We start from the raw sequence: 18062 nt of genomic DNA, 5'->3' as shown, positions 1-18062 counted from the left end.
ATGGACCACATTAAAATTACACTTGACATTTCATCAAGAAGAGGTCTATAATACCTTTAGAGCAAACTATATGTAAAGATGAAAAACTACATTAATAGTTGCCAAGTCTGGGGCATGAGCTCAATCTTATGGAATCTATGGAAGAAAGGTTTTATCTCTTTCTTCGACTTTTCAGAGCTCCCCCACCCTCCCATTAATCATTACCAAAATCTCCCACTACCTGGCTATTATATACAGTATGCTAAGTGGTCTTGTCATTGGGTCCCTGGTTGCCCAGCGTAATGAGCAACCTCAAAGAAGGATCTGCTGGCTTTAATCAAATCAGCCCCCGGGTGTGACCAGCTCCCCAACGAGACCAGCTTTGTGCCAGGGCTGCCAATATTATGCCCCATTAAGAAACAATGCCCAGCGCACATACCCAGAACACACACACACATACTGATTAGCACTAATCAGGGAAAGAATTAACAGTGCTGGGGAGCCCTGCATCTGCATCATAGGAGTATTATTAGACGGGAGGCAAAGTGATTGATGTTATTAGACATACAATATGTCACATTAAACGAGCTTGAATAAAATAGTTGCTGCAAAGGTTTGGGGGTTTTGTGGGAAAGAATCTGAACATATATGGTACAAAATAAAAGTTTAGCCTGTTAAATGAATTTAGTATTGAGTGTTTGTTTAAAAAATACAAAAAACAGAATGTTTTATTCCTTTAGGAGGAGTTTCAGCAACTAGGGGTGATCCAAAACAATACACAGGATTGAGGTTGGGCCAGTCTAAGCATTTTTTGATGGCTCAGTATTGGCTATCTGTATATAGAGCCCAATCCTTTTTCAATCCTTTGTTTATTTGCTGCGGGTCCACCAGCTGTCAAAAATGCCCCATTGGAGCTCTGTGAAAACACTGGAAGTTCTCCTAACACACAGTGCTGTTGTGAGCATGAGAACTGCATGGCACAAAGAAGCCATCAGTTTCAATTAATATGTACTTGATATCAGCAGATACTCAATATAAAAAGTGTGGGATCAGTGTCAAAAAAATGTGATCAGAACATCCCCATCAACAATGGTATCAGTTTAAAGCTGGAGTGCAGTGCTTTTACATGTAAATGGATGTCTGTTAGACTCAAGCCCTTGCCAAACAAGTTCACACAATGCTGATTAAGCCTATCACTGACAGGTAAATCTCTCTGTATTTCGCAGTGTACCAGAGATTTTAAATCTGGTGTCTGGTATGACATTCCCGCTTTGGCGCACCAGCAGTGTTACGTTTTACGTCAACCAGCAATGATCGGTTTGCTGGTTTCTCTGACTGCCAGAAGGGGGAGACAGATGTTCTGCACTGCAGGTTTAATGTATAATTTCATACCACAGTTTTGAATACATTTCAGAGAGCTAATCTTTAGCTAAGTTTTCACTGGCGGTGAAATCATTATTTATGACCCAGCAGCTACTCCTGAAATATCACCCTTAAAAGAATGCTCATGTAATTACCTCACTTTTTGAGTTCCTAACAATAGAGAACATAACCTGAACAACATACTATCGAGTAGCTTTTCTGCTGAGCAAGAATTTAACACCCATGGTACATTGATCACTACAGATCTACTGTACGTGATACAGCTCAAACTATACACACACGTACGTACACACACTCCCACTGGACCTAACCTTCAGGGGAGCAAGACTTGCCTTAACAAAGTGGAAAATAATTTCCAATACATATTAATGAAGCAGAGTTGAATCGATGCCCTTGGAACTTTATGAGAGTGTGTGCCAATGCAATGCTGCGACAGCAGCATAGTGTATGTGTGGCTCAGATTTTGGAGGGGTGGGGGCGAGGGGGTGCTAGCTTGGCTCAACAATAAGAGCCCTCATCTATCATGCTGAGCTCAGAGTGTGATGGGGCCTTATAGGTCCATGTGAGTGACCCTGACTATGAAAAAGCCTATCAAGTCTGGATAGAAGGACTACCAATGTTTCAGTGCTCCACTACTGTATGTGTAAGCAATTCTAAATGGTAGGTTATTGATTAAAAACACTACGAAAGATTCCATCATTGATGTTTAAATGTCCAATCGCTCTCACATGCACATGTTTATGTTAACTACTAAATGTGTCTGCACTTGTACATGTACACACACACACACACACACACACACTATGAAATCCTGCTTCTGCAGCAAATCGCCTGGGCCAGCTTGTTCATCAAGGGCCAAGAGTGTGTATTGAACAGAGAGGGAATTACAACCCCTGCAGCACTCGTGGATGACACAGCCACTTACAGCTTGACCAATAGGCCATTTGCACTCAATGAATCACATATTTAAACACATTAATAACTAAGGCCACTGGCTACTGTACAGAGGCGAACAAAAATATGTAAGCAGGCAGGCAATCATCAATGTGCACAAACCTGTAATTTAAAATTGCGCCTGCAGCCACAAAAGAGCAAACATGTAAGCTTTTATAGACTTTCCAGTATTTAATAATTATTATTTGACACAGTGATGTTTACACATGCAGAAGGAGTTTTCAATCAGTTTATTGGGTCTAACTAAATAGTAACGTACTCAGTGTAGGACAATGTTGACTCTCCAGAAAAGAAAGACACTCAAAACTGTAATTAAAGAGTATCTAGCTCCAGTAAAGATGGGCCACAAGCATACAGGTACACGCACACACAATGCAGCATGGTTAAGCTCGTTGTTATTCCTGTGCCGTGTTGCCACCGCATGATCATGCTGATACCCAGGGGCAATTTGTTACGGACATCAGAGGAGCGGCGAAGGTCACAAACAAGACAAAGTGTCCAGCCAGCCAATCACAGACACTGCTGATTCAGCACTTTCAAAACACATCACCTGCCGATGTTACGAAAAAAAAAGAGACAAAAAGAGAAGCCCGGGACAGAGTGATGACAAGACAGAGGCAAATGGAGGCAAAGGGGGGGAAAGGACAAAGGTCAAAACATTTTTAAAAACAAGTCAAGATTGAGTGCATTAGGTTTATGTAATATAGTAAATATTATGATTCAATTCCATTTAAGATAAGAGATTATGAATCTGTTATTGGATGGCTGTAGTTACACTTTTTTGCAATTTTAAAAATGTGAATCTGGGACATCTCATCTTAAAATCTTTAGCCTAAACTAGACTTCTACCACAGAAATAACAGCAAAAAAAACCCCAAAAAAGAATCTATAATCTTGACTTTAACCCACCATATGGGGCTTTTAGGTTTAGTGCTTGGATAAATACTCAAAAATTAAAACGAAGACTTTGGAAAAACCATAACTCCTCTGAGGACTCCTTCCCATTCACCAAATCATTCAGTGCAATTACCTGTAAAGGCCCCACATATCTTACAAACAATCAGATGGCATTTCACACTCAATTTACAAACAACAGGCCATCAGACTGGTACTGAGCTGCAGCTGCTTCTGCATAATCCATATCTCAAATGATCTCAAGCTGCAAAATCCTCCTCTAATGCATCTTTTCTTTTTTATTTACAGAAGTTATAACTAGCAACTCTGATAGGCTTATGGATCATTATTGATTAGCTTGCCTGTGACGCATTTGTCTTCCTATTTAGAAGATGAAAAGAACATCTTTTTCGAGTATATTTTAAAAAAAACACCACTATGCAGAACTGATAAACTCAAAAGCATAAGCCAGACATTTCTGCCTGAATCAGGGTATAAAGGATTACAGGCACTGTGGCCCCTTGATCATTCTAATTAACACACACAGCGGTGTCGCAACCCCTAGCTACCACTTCAACAGTCGGCCAAAACTGGGCAGATATCCACAATCTCCACAAGTGGGATTAAATTGGTCTGCCTTGTCATTAACTCAATATTTCCTGACCATTCAAAGGTAGTGGAAAGTTAAGTACTGGTGAAATGATAAAATATTTGACAGTGACAACTTGACCCCTAAAAGGCACTGGATGGATTTAGGCTAACCAAAGTTCTTTGGGGTAAGAGTGAGACAGGGTGAAAGATATTCTTCAAAAGAATTTGAAGACAGATTGAAAGAACTGTGAAGACAGAGAGAAGGCGAGAGTCAGAAAGACAGGGAAGAGGGAGACAGGAATAGCGAGTAGTATTTAGGTCTCTTTAGTGCTGAGTTGCAGCCACTACTTGATTGGGTGCTTTGGGAGGAAATGGAAAAGCTCTCCAGCCAGGTGCTTATCTCTGACCAGAGCTTACAGAGTCAACCGACCGCCAAACTGCTTTACCCTGACAGCCAGACACTCACAGGGTAAGTTCCAATCAGCCTGTGAAGAGCAATGTCCAGGAAAGATATTTCCACCAAGCTAGTGTAACTTTTCAGCAGAAGATATTGCTTTCTAAACTTCTATGAGAGTTCTATGCAAGTTCCAAACACTGACATTTATGTGTCAAGCACCAGTACCTCCTGTTTCAACATTTTCTCAAGGAACCAATGGTGCTAGAGGTCAGAAAGATGGCGTGCCGGTTGTGAAATGTCACAGATGGATACATCACAGAGGTGTAGTTCTAGGAATAGCCTATGGAGGGACACATCATCTTCAATTTAGCAATAATACTGCAATCTGCTGTAGCTGTAGAGTTACAGTAAGCAGGAAGAGAGATAGTGGCTTTGTCCAGACCTTAAAGACTTAAACTGTGCAATCAGTGCAGAGGGAAAAGGGTGCAAGACCTCCAAATGTTGTAAGAGGCATAGGGACAGCACTTTGTGAAATCCATGTTAACTTTCTGCAGCAAGTTAAGCGCAATGCACTTATTCTACAGGTATTGGTGTTTAATGAAATGCTATTTGATTCAAAAAGATGAAAATAAATCAACGATCAGGCCTTCACAGAGCAAAAGACTAGACAAAGTGTTTGCTGCTGGGTACATATAAATTTGTTATTGTCAGCACTTTCAAAAATGCCTTTTTTAAAAGATGTTTCGATTTCCCCTGATGTCTTTGTTTTTAAACTTTTGAGCACAGTGAATTGTGGGCAATTACTTAAAGCTATTTCTTCAGCAGGAAAAGTATGTCAAGTCCTCAAGCACTTTCCAATATCATAGTGGATTGCCATGAGCTGTTGTATACGGAAGCCGAGAACGGCCGTGCTTGCAATTTTTTTTTTTTAAAGCCGTTATCTCAAGATCACTCATTAATTATTTCATTATCTCGAGAAAATGAGATAATGAGATAATCAACTCATTATCATGAGAAAACAAATGGTCGTTTCCTCTTATTACTTATGTTTATCAGAGATCAGAAGTGCCATGTCAGCATTAGTGATGGGAGAAAAAGCTTTCTGAGGCAGTGAAAATGAAGCAGTTGTGTTTAAAAATGGTTCACTGTTTTGACACATTTGATATAGTCAAAATGGTGATATCTGCTGGGAACTTTGACATTGCTTTTATATGTAAGGATTCAGGGCAAAACGTCATGAAACAGCAAAATATACATAAACTCACTGCTATCAACTGTTTGATATTTTCTGTCATATTTTATTCAATGAAGGTCATTTACCAAAATCTGTCTCAGCACATGGATGCACAAATATATATGGAGATAATTAGTCATTTGTTAATAAGGCTTATAGTTACCTCTTATTACTTTTATAAACTCTTTGATGAATTAGAGATGAATCCTCCCTGACAGTCATGACAGTGATCTTGAAGGCTGAAATCAGGTGTGATCAAATGAACCAGACACTCTTTTTCGAGTTCTCCATAATTATGCCATGATCTCAAGAAAACAAAAGTCGTTATCTTGAGAAATCTGCCTTTTGTTTTCGCGAGATAATGAGATAAATTACCCCGTTTGTTATCTCAAGATAAGATAATTAACTAGTGATGTTGAGATAATGGCGTTAAAAAAATAATTGCAAGCATGGCCATTCTCGGCTTCCATAGTTGTAGACTTACCTAGAACGTGCATTGAAGTATGCAAGTCTGTTTGAGCGGACGCTGGGACTTGGACTGTAATTGCTCAAAGGACCCCAAGTTGAATGGGAAACAGTTGTGCGTTAGCAGTTTCTCCATTTCTATTGTCATACATGTAATTGGATAGACTTGAACAGTAAGACTGCACTAGATTTTGGAAGGAGGAAAAACATAGCTGTACTGATGTCTCTATTGGTTAAAAAGTCTCTTGAACCTCTGACCACACCCAACATCAAAGCTGGGTGTAGTCAGGTGCAGTGTTGGGCAGCAACGCATTACTTTGTAACACGTTACAGTAATGGAATTACTTTTTTCCAGTAATGAATAGTTAAAGGGATTACAATTTGAAATTCAGTAATAACATTAGCGCTACTAATCCGAGTAATGCTCCAGTACCTTTACACTTGAGGAGTAAGTGTGCTCACTACATTAGCCATGTGTAATGTAGGAGTCTCCTTCCGCTAGTTTAGTTCAGAGTTGGAGGGTGTGTGAATTGTGCAGCTGAGGTCAGGACTTCTGCAGTGCAGCTGCAATCGTCTCCTTCCTGCTATTTAAACCACAAACGTCTCATTTTCTGTCTCTACATGTGTTAATACAAAAGATGCAGTGTGTGGGTGTGCAGGATTCTGAGTAGTTTTACGGAAACTTTGATGGAGCTGACAGCTGAGTAACAAAAGTAAAGGGTAAAGAAGCGCGTTACTTTTGCTGCTGAGTAATGAGTAAAGTAATGTAATTACTTTTACAATGAATAATATGTAAGCAGTAATTAATTACAATTTTCAAGTAACTTGCCCAACATTGGTCAGGTGTGGCCTATTGCACTTGTGACTGCGATAATGCAGCATGGTACTATACTGACAAGATACATTACTGCTGCACAGCTGTGGAAAATGCATGTTATGATCACTAGTTGGTCCTGTAGGTCAAGCCATATTATTAGATCGGGTGCAGTTACACTTTCACATTCTTACCATCAATGAGTGAAAGACCAATCTATGGAAAACCTTGCCTTTATTGCCTTGATATGGAACACCAAAGAGGTCAAGGCAGGTTAAGGGCACAAGTGTAGCCTCAACCTCAAAATTTATAGCACAGGATTGCAACCAGGTTTTAAGACTTTCTGAATTTCTGGTGGTGGAGCTCGAGTTATTCATGTGCTGGTGGGAAGCTCTGACATCTAACGCTCCAGAGAGGTAGTAAAGCAACATTGCAACCCCAAGCTAACCTCTAAATAAGAAAGACATTTTTCCAATCCACACAATTGTACCTGAATCCATCATTCTGGCAAACTTTTAAACTACATATCCAAGCCTGACTTTTGACTGGAAGAAATAAAGTACAAAAATGTCAAGAAAACTATTTGGAAGGGTTGCCAAAATAAATTCTATACATGGGAAACTTTTATATGATCTTCTATGATCATACTGCATTAGAGGATGATGATTCCTTGGAGTGTACATTGAAACATGACCCATTACTTAACTGCAAACAATGCTGAACATCAATGCATTCCACTTGTAGTTATGGTTCTCAGCATCATGTCTTGTTTTTGTGAATACCTGCGGCAAGTCTTCGGTGCTCTACAATCCCATTATCTCTGCATGTATGAGATGTGTTGACAGTCGCACAGTGGGACGACAAAGCTGGAGGGTGGGCGGATGGGGGGCTGCTGATAGTGAAGAAGAAAGAAAAGGTAGGGTCTTGAGAGAGCAGAGGAAAAGAAAGGAATATAGAGAATGAGATAGAAAGGTGTGGTGTGCAGGGCTACGGGCCTCTGTGTCCCGCAGGGGATTACAGATGGCCCTCAGAATTAAATCAAAACTGTGCTGACTGCCAAGGAATGGGCTCTGCGACACATCGGGTGCCACATGAGAGGTGGGTAAGACTGCCGCAGAGGGAGGAGGCTGAAGGCGAGGGCTGCAGCCATAGAGTGAAAATCGCCTTCAAATGAGTTTTTGAAATATCTAAAAATAAATTGCCTTTGAAAAAGCTCAACAGACAGCTGATATGCCGACTGGATGGGGGCCAAGTGAAAAGTTGCCCTCTCCCTCCATTTCTCCTCATTTCAGCCTCTTCTACACAACGGCATCATTTGTTTTCTCACGTCTCATTCCCGTTCTCGCCCCCTCTCACTCTTATAGACACGCACCAGCACGCATGCAGGTACTGTACTAACACACGGGTTTAAACAAAGGTCAAGTCTCATTTGGTTACCAATTAACAACAGTTGGATTTGAAAATGAATAATGCACCTTCTCCTGGATTGTGATATTTATCAACAAAATACTGTACATGGGGATTCATTGCAAGGGCCGAGCAGATGGTAAGGTCTATTTTTAGAGGAAAAGATTGAATAATGTATAATTGTCTCTGTCTGCTCATCATTTCCTTTGCACATACCCATACTCACAGGTAGTATTAGCATTTTACCCAGCACACAAAAGTGATTGTTTGTTGATAATCAAATGATGACATTAAAGCTTCAGATGAAGCGTCATTATACGCTTTCATAATGTCACGGATTTGTTTAACCTGGAGAGTCATGGAGTTTTGTGAGTGTTTAGTTCTCTTGCAATTTGCATCTTGCTTCATTCAGGTAGCCACACTTACATACTGCCATCTTTGAAGCGGGCCTGATGTCGCTATCTCATCCCCAGCCCTGTGGAGATTAACTTCTAAGCACAGAGTGTAAATGAAAATTTTGGCGTTTATAAAATGCAAATGAGTCTGGGGACATTATAAGATTGACTTTTTAAACTCTGCAAATCAAAATTTCTTAAAAGTAGGCATACTACAATGGTTGATGACTTAATTTGGTAAACACTGTCATTTAATATATAAAAAGTGTTGAAATTGGATGAAATGTCAAGTGTTTTGTTACACGCGCACTTGACATACTTTCATCATGACCATCATTTCTCAATTGCAAGTGCACAAAAGGACCATTACTTTCCTTTCGAATTATAAATTGTTTTTATCAGCGACAAGAAATTTGATCAGTATGGTAATGACCCACATATGTGATAGCAGATAGCAGCAAAACAAAATTGTCCCTTTTGTACAGATTTGTAAACACTTGGTTGTGCACACTCTGCTCATTCCTGAGGCACAAAATTAATTATATTTCCCAAGGCTTATTGTCTTGATGCTATTGTTTTCCTTTGTCTTTCCATAAATACTCTAATACTACAGTGTCTTTCTACTGCCAGGCACTAGCCAAAAATAATGTATCTTACAGAAATGCCAGGCCTTACCTCAAAAGTTACAATAAAATAAAATCATTGAGTGCCCACACATATTAAATATCTAAGTTTACAATTGAAACCATGGTACTTTAAATACTAAGCCATATAATAGTGAGAAATAGAAATCAATGTTGTAGAAATGTTAAAAAGTGAAACGTCTATTTTCACACCAACTATACATAAGTGAAGAATATACACACATGCACAAAAACACACATATCTCTGCTTCTCTAATGTCCACTTAATCTCAGTGCAGTGTTCATCAAACACATTAATAACACAGAGCCCTGTGGGCCTACAGTCATTGAAGACACCACTCACCCTTCAATATTGGTAGCCTATATCAACTTTCATATGCCAACAAAAAAGCACACCTATCAGATGCCTACTGCAAAAACACAAACACACATATTAGATGACTGTTACATAGACAAATGTTTATAAATAAGCATATGTATGCCCAAATACAGGATTTAAATCAGTCAAATCAAACCAGCTGCAGACGATCAAAGGACACAGCAACATATTCTATGCACACAAATCAATCACTCACCACATTTTATTTATTGTAGATTAGAAATTGTAATAAAGAATAACTTCATCCTTTTAGCATTCACTCTCTAATGAGTGCCACTTTCATTAAGATAGGTTTAACCCATTAGCACTGTCCATCGTACCAAGCTACTTTCTTGGCTTCGGTGGAAGTCTCTTATTGCTCCACCCTCATGGTTAGTCTTGTCTTAAAACTTTTTCTTTTTCACTAGCGCAGCCAAGGAGCTACGTCTCAGCTTTCTCCCAACCTCTGACCTGACAAATGGTAATGTTTCATTATTTATTATTCACATTGCTTAATTTTGTGCTTCTAAATAAGCTGAGGACAGATTGTTGAGGACAGCACAAACAGAAACGTCTCTGCATAGAGAAAGACAGCAGGACGCTTGTTGAATTTGAATTTCTTGGAAGTCTGTCAATAATTAATTAAGTTGGTATAAAAAGGTGTTGGATTTTTGGAATGGAGATCTCTATCAAGTTTTGGTTGTGTTTTGTCCAATAATTTGCTACAGGTTGTTAATAGCATTTTTCAGGTAGGAGACATTACTATTACAGTATATTCGTTTTGAGCACATGGACAGAAGTTTGAAAAGCACTATATGTTGCAATTTGGAGACCTAGAGCTCCCTAAAGAAATGGCATGACAGCTGACAACAAAACTATAATGGATTATTTTACTCAGGAGACCTTGGGACTGAACAATCAAGGAATTTACAATAACAAACAAGGCTTCAATTTTTTTGGAGTATAGATTTACCTTCATAAGGATAATGAGATAACACTAAAAATAACTTACACAGGTCATTTATAGTTTTGCATTTATAGACCATATTTTGCATGTCTGACAGTGTGGGCTAGTTTCCCAAAGGCACCTTTCTTTAAAGCAGAACAAGACAAAAAAAAATCATTTAGATCTGTTAACACACTAACCAGATTGGCATCACTCCCAGCTTCAGAAATCTGAAATGGCTGGGTGGGGAGGGGTGAGGGGAGATGATGAGGGCAGAAAATACTCAAAATGGAATGCTTTTTGTCTGTCTGCAATGATGATGATGACAGTGCGTGTTGGAGGATCCAAGCAGTTTATGAGCCACTTTAAGCTGTTTCTTAATGCGCTCCACTTCAATGCAGCTCCCCAGTAAAATAGCCTATTAAAGCTGATCATGAAGGCATGTCTGCCATCAAAATGGTCTCTTTTTGTGGTATTTGCCTGTAAGGGAGTTTTCCCCCTTCATTAAGATGACAACAACGATTCACCCTATGCGTATGCAAATAGACAAGTCTTGATAAAAATGCAGCAGGCGTCTTTACACGTGTGTCCTGTGTCTCGCAGTATGAGTCAGACCTGGGGTTTACAAAAGGAGGGATTGGGGACAGCGGCCCTTGCCCTCCATCCCTTTGAAAGTGCAGATGTACTTGAGGATTCAAACCAAACAGAGCTCAGATTTGTTTAGGACTGAGCCTCCTTCTGGGGATTAATTTGAACTTGCAATAGTGAGAAGGCAGATGCCTTGGCATGGACAGAAAGCAGATTTACAATGGCCTCAAAGGAGACAGTAATCAACATTATACACTATACTAATGTACATTGTTGAAGGGCAGCACACAATAGCTCCAAATCCCTTTGGCACCATTTGGCGCCGCTGATAACCATAAAGAGTAAGAAAAGGAGAGGCCGAGGGACAGATGCGTTGGAAGTCCATGTGGCCGAACAGGGCTGGCCTAATAACAAGATTAGCCATTTTAATTTAGATTATTTGAGACTTGTTGGCATGTAGAGATACCCCCTCTGAGGAAGACAAATGGGAAAAGGTCATTCATTTGGCACCTGATCACACATGCTTTACGGAGGTTACATGAAAGCAGACAAACCCTGTTATCAACTCTATGCATTAGGATACAAATCTTAGCATTGCAGAGGTGTAGAGGTAGTAGGTACACAGCCACCGGAGGGTGGCCTGATGGCCAACATATGAAAAGGGCTGGTATTCTCAGGCACACCATTCAACCTAAGCAAAATCAACTCATTCATCATCAGACTCTTGGAGTCCTGTACAATTCATCACAATTTGAAGTGGCAGGATTCATTCAAACAGACTACTGCCTTCTCAGCAGAAGGCATAGGGCTTAAACGTTATGTCTGGAATAAGAATTTACTCTCAGAATAAGCAAGTTGAAAATCACTCACAAGACTGTTAAGATTCAAGTCAGAAAGTACTAGTAGCAGCCTGTTCTTTCTACAGAATAATAATAGCTAATATATTTCTAAGTCACTTAACAATTAGACCTTTTTCTGTGTCCCTCTAGTCATACACTAACATGTCACTGCCTATTTCAACATTTTACTATCACAGATGCTCAGGAGTCATGTGAATTTTAGTATCTCCTACTCATGATGGCAGAATGAAGAAATCCCAAGATGATGATCAATCTAACATGACCCTAGGCCTTGTCAAAACATTATCACAGTATCCAATCAACACAGGGGCCACTGTCTATGACTAATAAAAAGCTGACACCATCTCAATTTCTTCAATTACATACACACAGACACATAGCACCTCTGGCATAGCAGTGGCAACATTAATACCACATTACAACTGCATTTTAGAGACATTATGAATAAGCAGTGATTCACAGCAGCTGCATTCATTACGCAAACGTGATTAAAGTGGCAGATCCCTCAGGCGTCCGGGGGCCTAATGATCCCACTCTGCCTTTTGTTATTCATGTCAGCTGAGGGCATGCCACTAAGCAGCAGCCATGGGTGTCTGCTTGCGTCGAATGAGGCCTCATTAATAACAGGCCATTCACAAACCTTGCGTTCATACTCAGTGGCCGGTCATGGGAAATGAAAAGATGGAGCCCCCTGGATGCCCGGGTTTACCCGTGCCGCAGATGGGTCCACCCGCTCTCCTGCATGATGATGTTGATGTCCACTTGTGTGTGACAAGATGACATATGTTACGTGGCATTCATCGCTATCTGTTAAAATGCCCCTCTTCTGATGCTCTATTCAGCGCAATCGCCACATTTTCCCTCCAGAGACTGGCAATGTCCATATTTACATAATGCTCTAATGCAATAAAGCAAATGAATAAAGTCCTGGCTGTGTGCTGCGAGGAAGGCTGGGTCAAAGAAAATAAAAACAGCTAAAGCTATTGAACATTGTAGCTGCATATTCAATGTTTGTCTTAAAATTATATAAAATTAGTTTTGAATTAGGGGAAGCACAACACCAAACTTGCATCAACCACTTGGTAACTAAACAGTGTGGTTAATTTAAACACGTTTTTACATTTTTTAATTTAAATAATAAAAATGTGACAATATTACACTAATGCCATAAAATAAATACAATAAATAGATAGACAACAAATAAATATCGCCCTTCACCAACTTTATACTGCCATAGCTCTACATGGGTAGTCTACTAACCTGATACCCTGTAGACTCAACCCATAGTACACATAGTGCTATATGGTCTTCCATACCCATTCAAACTTCCTGGGCTGGATATACCCCCCTGTGCTCTTTCTGCCCATCAGATGGATTCTGGATCACCCCTGCTGCTGACCATGCACTAAATTATTCAGTTGAAAGCAAGTCCACATTAAAAATGCATTGACTCGCAAGAATAAGACACTGTAGAACAAACTGCAGTGCTAAACATGTAAGAAGGGGATCCATTAATGAGATTTTTCATTGTAATTTGCATTTCTAATGTTGATCAAGTGCTTTTAGATTACAGGTGAGAGTAACATTTACAGTGTATAATGAAATTATAGGCAGACATACAGTATGAATCTAATTTACAAACAGAATGAGTGAGGTATCAAACCACAGAAATATTTCTTTAGAAGAGTTAACTCCATTAACGCAGATAGCTGTACAAATGGCACATTATTCAAAGTCTACACATGCAAATATGAATGTTTTATGACAGAAAGCTATGGTCTTGCACACAAAAACACACAAAAGTTTAGCAAAGAACATTTTCAGGCATAGAATTTAGGCTGCACAGGCTAACAATACACATTTTCTCTCTCTCTCCCTCTCTCTCACTCACTGAGCTGACTGAGCTGAGTTGAGTGGAGTAGAATACATAAACTACTCTCAAACTTTTTCGCTCTGGCTTACAGGTCGAACTGGGTGTTAAAACTATTTCACAGCCACCCCGCAATACAAACATTTCTCAGTAATGCTGATACAGTTAGGAAGTTTGTGTTTAATATGGCTTTTGGTGGACAGTTTACGTAGTCCAGCTATTGAAGCTGTATAGGCTCTACAATGCTGCCGATCTGGCCGCAGTTTGCTGGCACACAGCTGCTGAGAACCACAAAGTTGCCTGACTGGTAAGAAAAAGAGAATCAACAACTAACAAAACCAAAGAGAATTACCCCAACAGTCACATTGACCTCACATTTTATTGACACATAAGGGTCAAACATACTTAATTGTGTGGATCCTCTAAAAGTGATAACACTCAGACAAGGACGATTTGCCAAATATAGCCTGGCCAGTGCAAACTGAGATGAGAAAGACAACTTATCTCTTATGTCATCAGAGAAAATAAAATCGAAGTGAACAGACTATATGGAATTATGGGTCCACCAATTCTATGTGGTTGATACACTTGCAAGCAGGCTCTCACCTCGTCCCTAAACTCCTCCATCTTGGTCAAAGAGGCACAATATTGACCTTTACTTCCTAAGGAGCCTTAAAGGGAAACATATTTTCCAACGTGGACTCTATTTTCCCATCTTTTTGCATCTAAATGACTAATGGGGACAGCAATATTTTGAATTGTTCCAGTACTGAGCGAGAGCGCTTTCAGCTAGCAGCCACAAAATGGGCTGCAATGTAATCCGACGGGGCACCAGGCTCAGAGAGAACTTCTTCCCTGAGGCTGTGACCCAGCTGAACTCCACACCGCCACTCTAATTGCATCAGTGCACTCACTACTGCAATGTTTACAGTACTTAAATGAACATGAAATTTGCACTATTCATATTTTGCAGTCTGAACCACTACACTATTCAAATAATGTTACTGTACATATAAACAACATATGTAAAGTTGGTTATACTCTGCATTCTCAACCAAAGGTATAGTACATATGCTGTTCATATTGTACATACAATCTATTCTCTATCTCTACCCACTTCTCCTTTGTATATATGTATTTAAAATATTTACACATATATTTATCTCCACCAGGCATAGGCCTGGAGGGGATCATGCGCTTGGTTGTTTGTGTGTCCTTGTGTGTATCTGTCCACAGCTAATCTTGCATACTACTGGACCTATCAGCCTAATATTTTTGTGCACATTTATGGCTGTATGCTCAAGGACCTCTCATGGTTGTGGTGATTCACAATTTTTGAAAAGAACTATTTTATAATGCCACTCCTTATGAGCCTATCGTAAAGTTTAGACTTTCGTCTTTTCAGCAGTCCTCAACATTTTACAATTTGCGTTACAACATAGCAAAAGGCATTTCCAGCTAGGCTAAAAACAAGGCTAACCTAGTCTGTTGCAGGCCACAATTTGGCCTTTGTCGTGGCTCAAAAACTGACATCCATAGAAAAGTTTGGTCATCTTGAACCAGAGCATCTGCAAATTAATTCCATACCAGATATGTTATGATCCACTAAAGCAAGGCACAATACAAGATGAATAAATCTCCATTTTTGTTATCTTCCCTGCCATCTTGACCGTACACACCTGGCAGAGATCTGCACTCTACTGAGTGCACTCTTCTAGTTGTATATTGTAACTCTCCACTGTCCATCACTATACAAATTGGAAGATATGACACCACTTATGATGTAGCACTTACTTTCCGGCACTCATCTGTAAATAATACTGTATTTTTGATTGGATGCTAACTGCATTTCATTGGCTTTGTACCCGTACTCTGCACAATGACAACAAAGTTGAATCTAATCTAATCTAATATGCTAGTGTCAACTGCAGTACTTTCTCTTATACATTCAACATGCTCAGTGCAATTCATTCTACAATATACTATTATTTAAATCAGTAAATTCTAAGCATTGACACAAATATGCCAAAAAAAAAAAGTTTTGTTAAGGTTATGACATCAATAGGGGTCAGCATGCATCAGCAAGTATCATTCATGATGAAGATAAAGGTGCTACAGAGACACACTGTACGAACCTTCTCTGAAGGTTGCTGACAGAACCAGATGGATTTTGCTGACTCTGGACCTTCAGACCTCCCATGGACCTGTGGGGATGGGCAGAGAGGGGCACAGAAGCTTATTAAGCCAGGTTTAATGGCCTTGACCCTGGCCCACAACCTGGAGAAGAACCCTGGGGGATGAGAGGTCAAAGTTCGTATAAAATTAGACAAGCAAGAGGAGCAAGAGGAATTCTGGAGGTGTGGGATGTTTGGCAAGGCCCCATCTTTGAATTGACTATAAAACAGATGGAATTTTATTCAGCAAGACTTTCCGAAGTTTCTCTACTTGAAAACGGGCTTCAGCTTGCACTCAAAGCCTGTCAGTTTTGAAACTACCCTATGCTGTGACCTTAGACCACTGCTAAAGGTAATTATAATTCTACTAGTTTTTAAAGGTTTTTGCTTTTATAAAAAAAAGGCACACAGAGATGAGAGAGAGAGAGGTGAAAAAGGCCAAGACCCTGAGGTTATGTAGTATACGTTTCAGACTACTTAACACAGAGGTAGCCTTACAAATACATACTTTAGATGCAAACACATTGATGAACTTAACAACCTCTATTATTGTCACTGAATTTGACATTCAAGAAATGTGGGAACATTTAATTACTGTAAACTGTGGGACATATTTCTGCATGCTGCTTTTATCATTGGAAATCTTTAGAAATACATTTGTGCTGGTATCAATTTATTGATTTCTGCACACTGTATCAAGCAGGGTCCTCAAGCAGGATTCGGTCCATATAATATCACATTTAATCTATAATATACATTGTTTTTATTTTGCCTCTTTTTGAATGGGTTTGGAGGTTTCATAGAGTGCCATAAAATGCCCATCTTGCCCTTCTTGATCATCTGTTCATTGGGTTACTTCCTGTTCCCCTCTATAAATCCCTCTTTTCTTCCCCAAACCATTTCCCTCCTCAACTTGCTTCTCTCTCTCTCATTGCAATTCTTCTATTCTCCCTCACGCAGCAATCACACCATACACACCTCCTCTTCAGAGGTGTTATGGGCGGCTGGAACAGAGGGTACAAGCAAAGCAACAAGGCTTGTTGTGAAACGGCCATGGGATCAATGGGGGTTTTAAGAAGGCAGAACACGTAGCCACAGCAGGTCAATTAGAGAAAGGACAGCACAGGCACACACACCCACACACACACACATATATAAACAGAGTGAAAGTGGCTGGCCTAAACAGAGTTACTTTTCGCCCCTTGTCAGCTCTTTTTCTCCAGCTTCAAATGGATCAGCATCAGGCAATCTTGGCTGAGATAATGCCATTGGTTATGGTGGGAAGCAGACTTGACTGTAAGGACAAATGGCTTAGGAGATACTGTACTTTATATTCAAGAAAGACTATTTTGATGGCAAAAGTTCCTCTGTCAACTAAGTGAACAGTTAAGTGCTGAATTGCAGTGTGACACATCTCTATGAGAAGATAACCAGATTTTACTATGGACCACACAGCAAAGAATCTAATGATCCTTTATGGCACAGTTCTACTCTATGAGCACCCAGCATGAGAACAGCAGTCCCGGTTATTGAATTAGCATCGGGGGGTGGTGGTGGGGGGGACTAGTGAGTCAGAACTTAATCAAGCTCATTAAGTCAAAGAGAAAACATTGTGCCATTAAATGCGACAGAGTGAGTCACTGGCATCAAAATATGCACTTCTTCCAAGCATTTAAACATGGGTTATTTGAGTTAAAACAGTGGATGGCAGGTGAATCCATTACCATGTCTTGTGTTACAGCTTGACAAGAATTAAGGTCATGGTGTTTGTGCACAGTTTGTAACTAATAGAATTTCATGCCGAGTATTGGGGGAATAAACTGAATTTCAATTTCGACTCCTGCAGCAACGAGGTTTGGTAACTGGTTTGGTTGGCAGAGCGCTGCTAAAGCTTAGGAGACTCCCGTGATCATGTAGATGTCATGACCAGCAACACAAATGTGTGAAAGACAATAATGAAATAAAACCTGGACCTTCCAGGTGCTGGAATAATAATAATATTAATAATAATAATAATAATCTGATCTTGTCACTCCCCACAACACAGCAGCACAGAAGAAACGTGGGAGTGACGCTGCAGCTGAAACATCACCTTTCTTGAGTGCTAGT

General features: G+C 39.9%; 1 long non-coding RNA gene across 3 annotated transcripts in view; it reads right to left on the bottom strand.

Annotated features, from left to right (window-relative positions):
- The window catches only part of LOC121890999, a 92767-nt gene that overhangs the window by 69250 nt on the left and 5455 nt on the right, over window positions 1-18062 (bottom strand). For all 3 annotated transcript variants that reach the window (XR_006094004.1, XR_006094007.1, XR_006094005.1), the window contains exon 3: window positions 15915-15983. This is a non-coding gene — a long non-coding RNA (uncharacterized LOC121890999). The remainder of the gene's footprint in view (window positions 1-15914; window positions 15984-18062) is intronic.

The sequence above is a fragment of the Thunnus maccoyii genome, chromosome 23 (assembly GCF_910596095.1).
Source record: "Thunnus maccoyii chromosome 23, fThuMac1.1, whole genome shotgun sequence".
NCBI classification, from domain to species: Eukaryota; Metazoa; Chordata; class Actinopteri; order Scombriformes; family Scombridae; genus Thunnus; species Thunnus maccoyii.
This window is presented reverse-complemented; position numbering and strand designations above follow the sequence as displayed.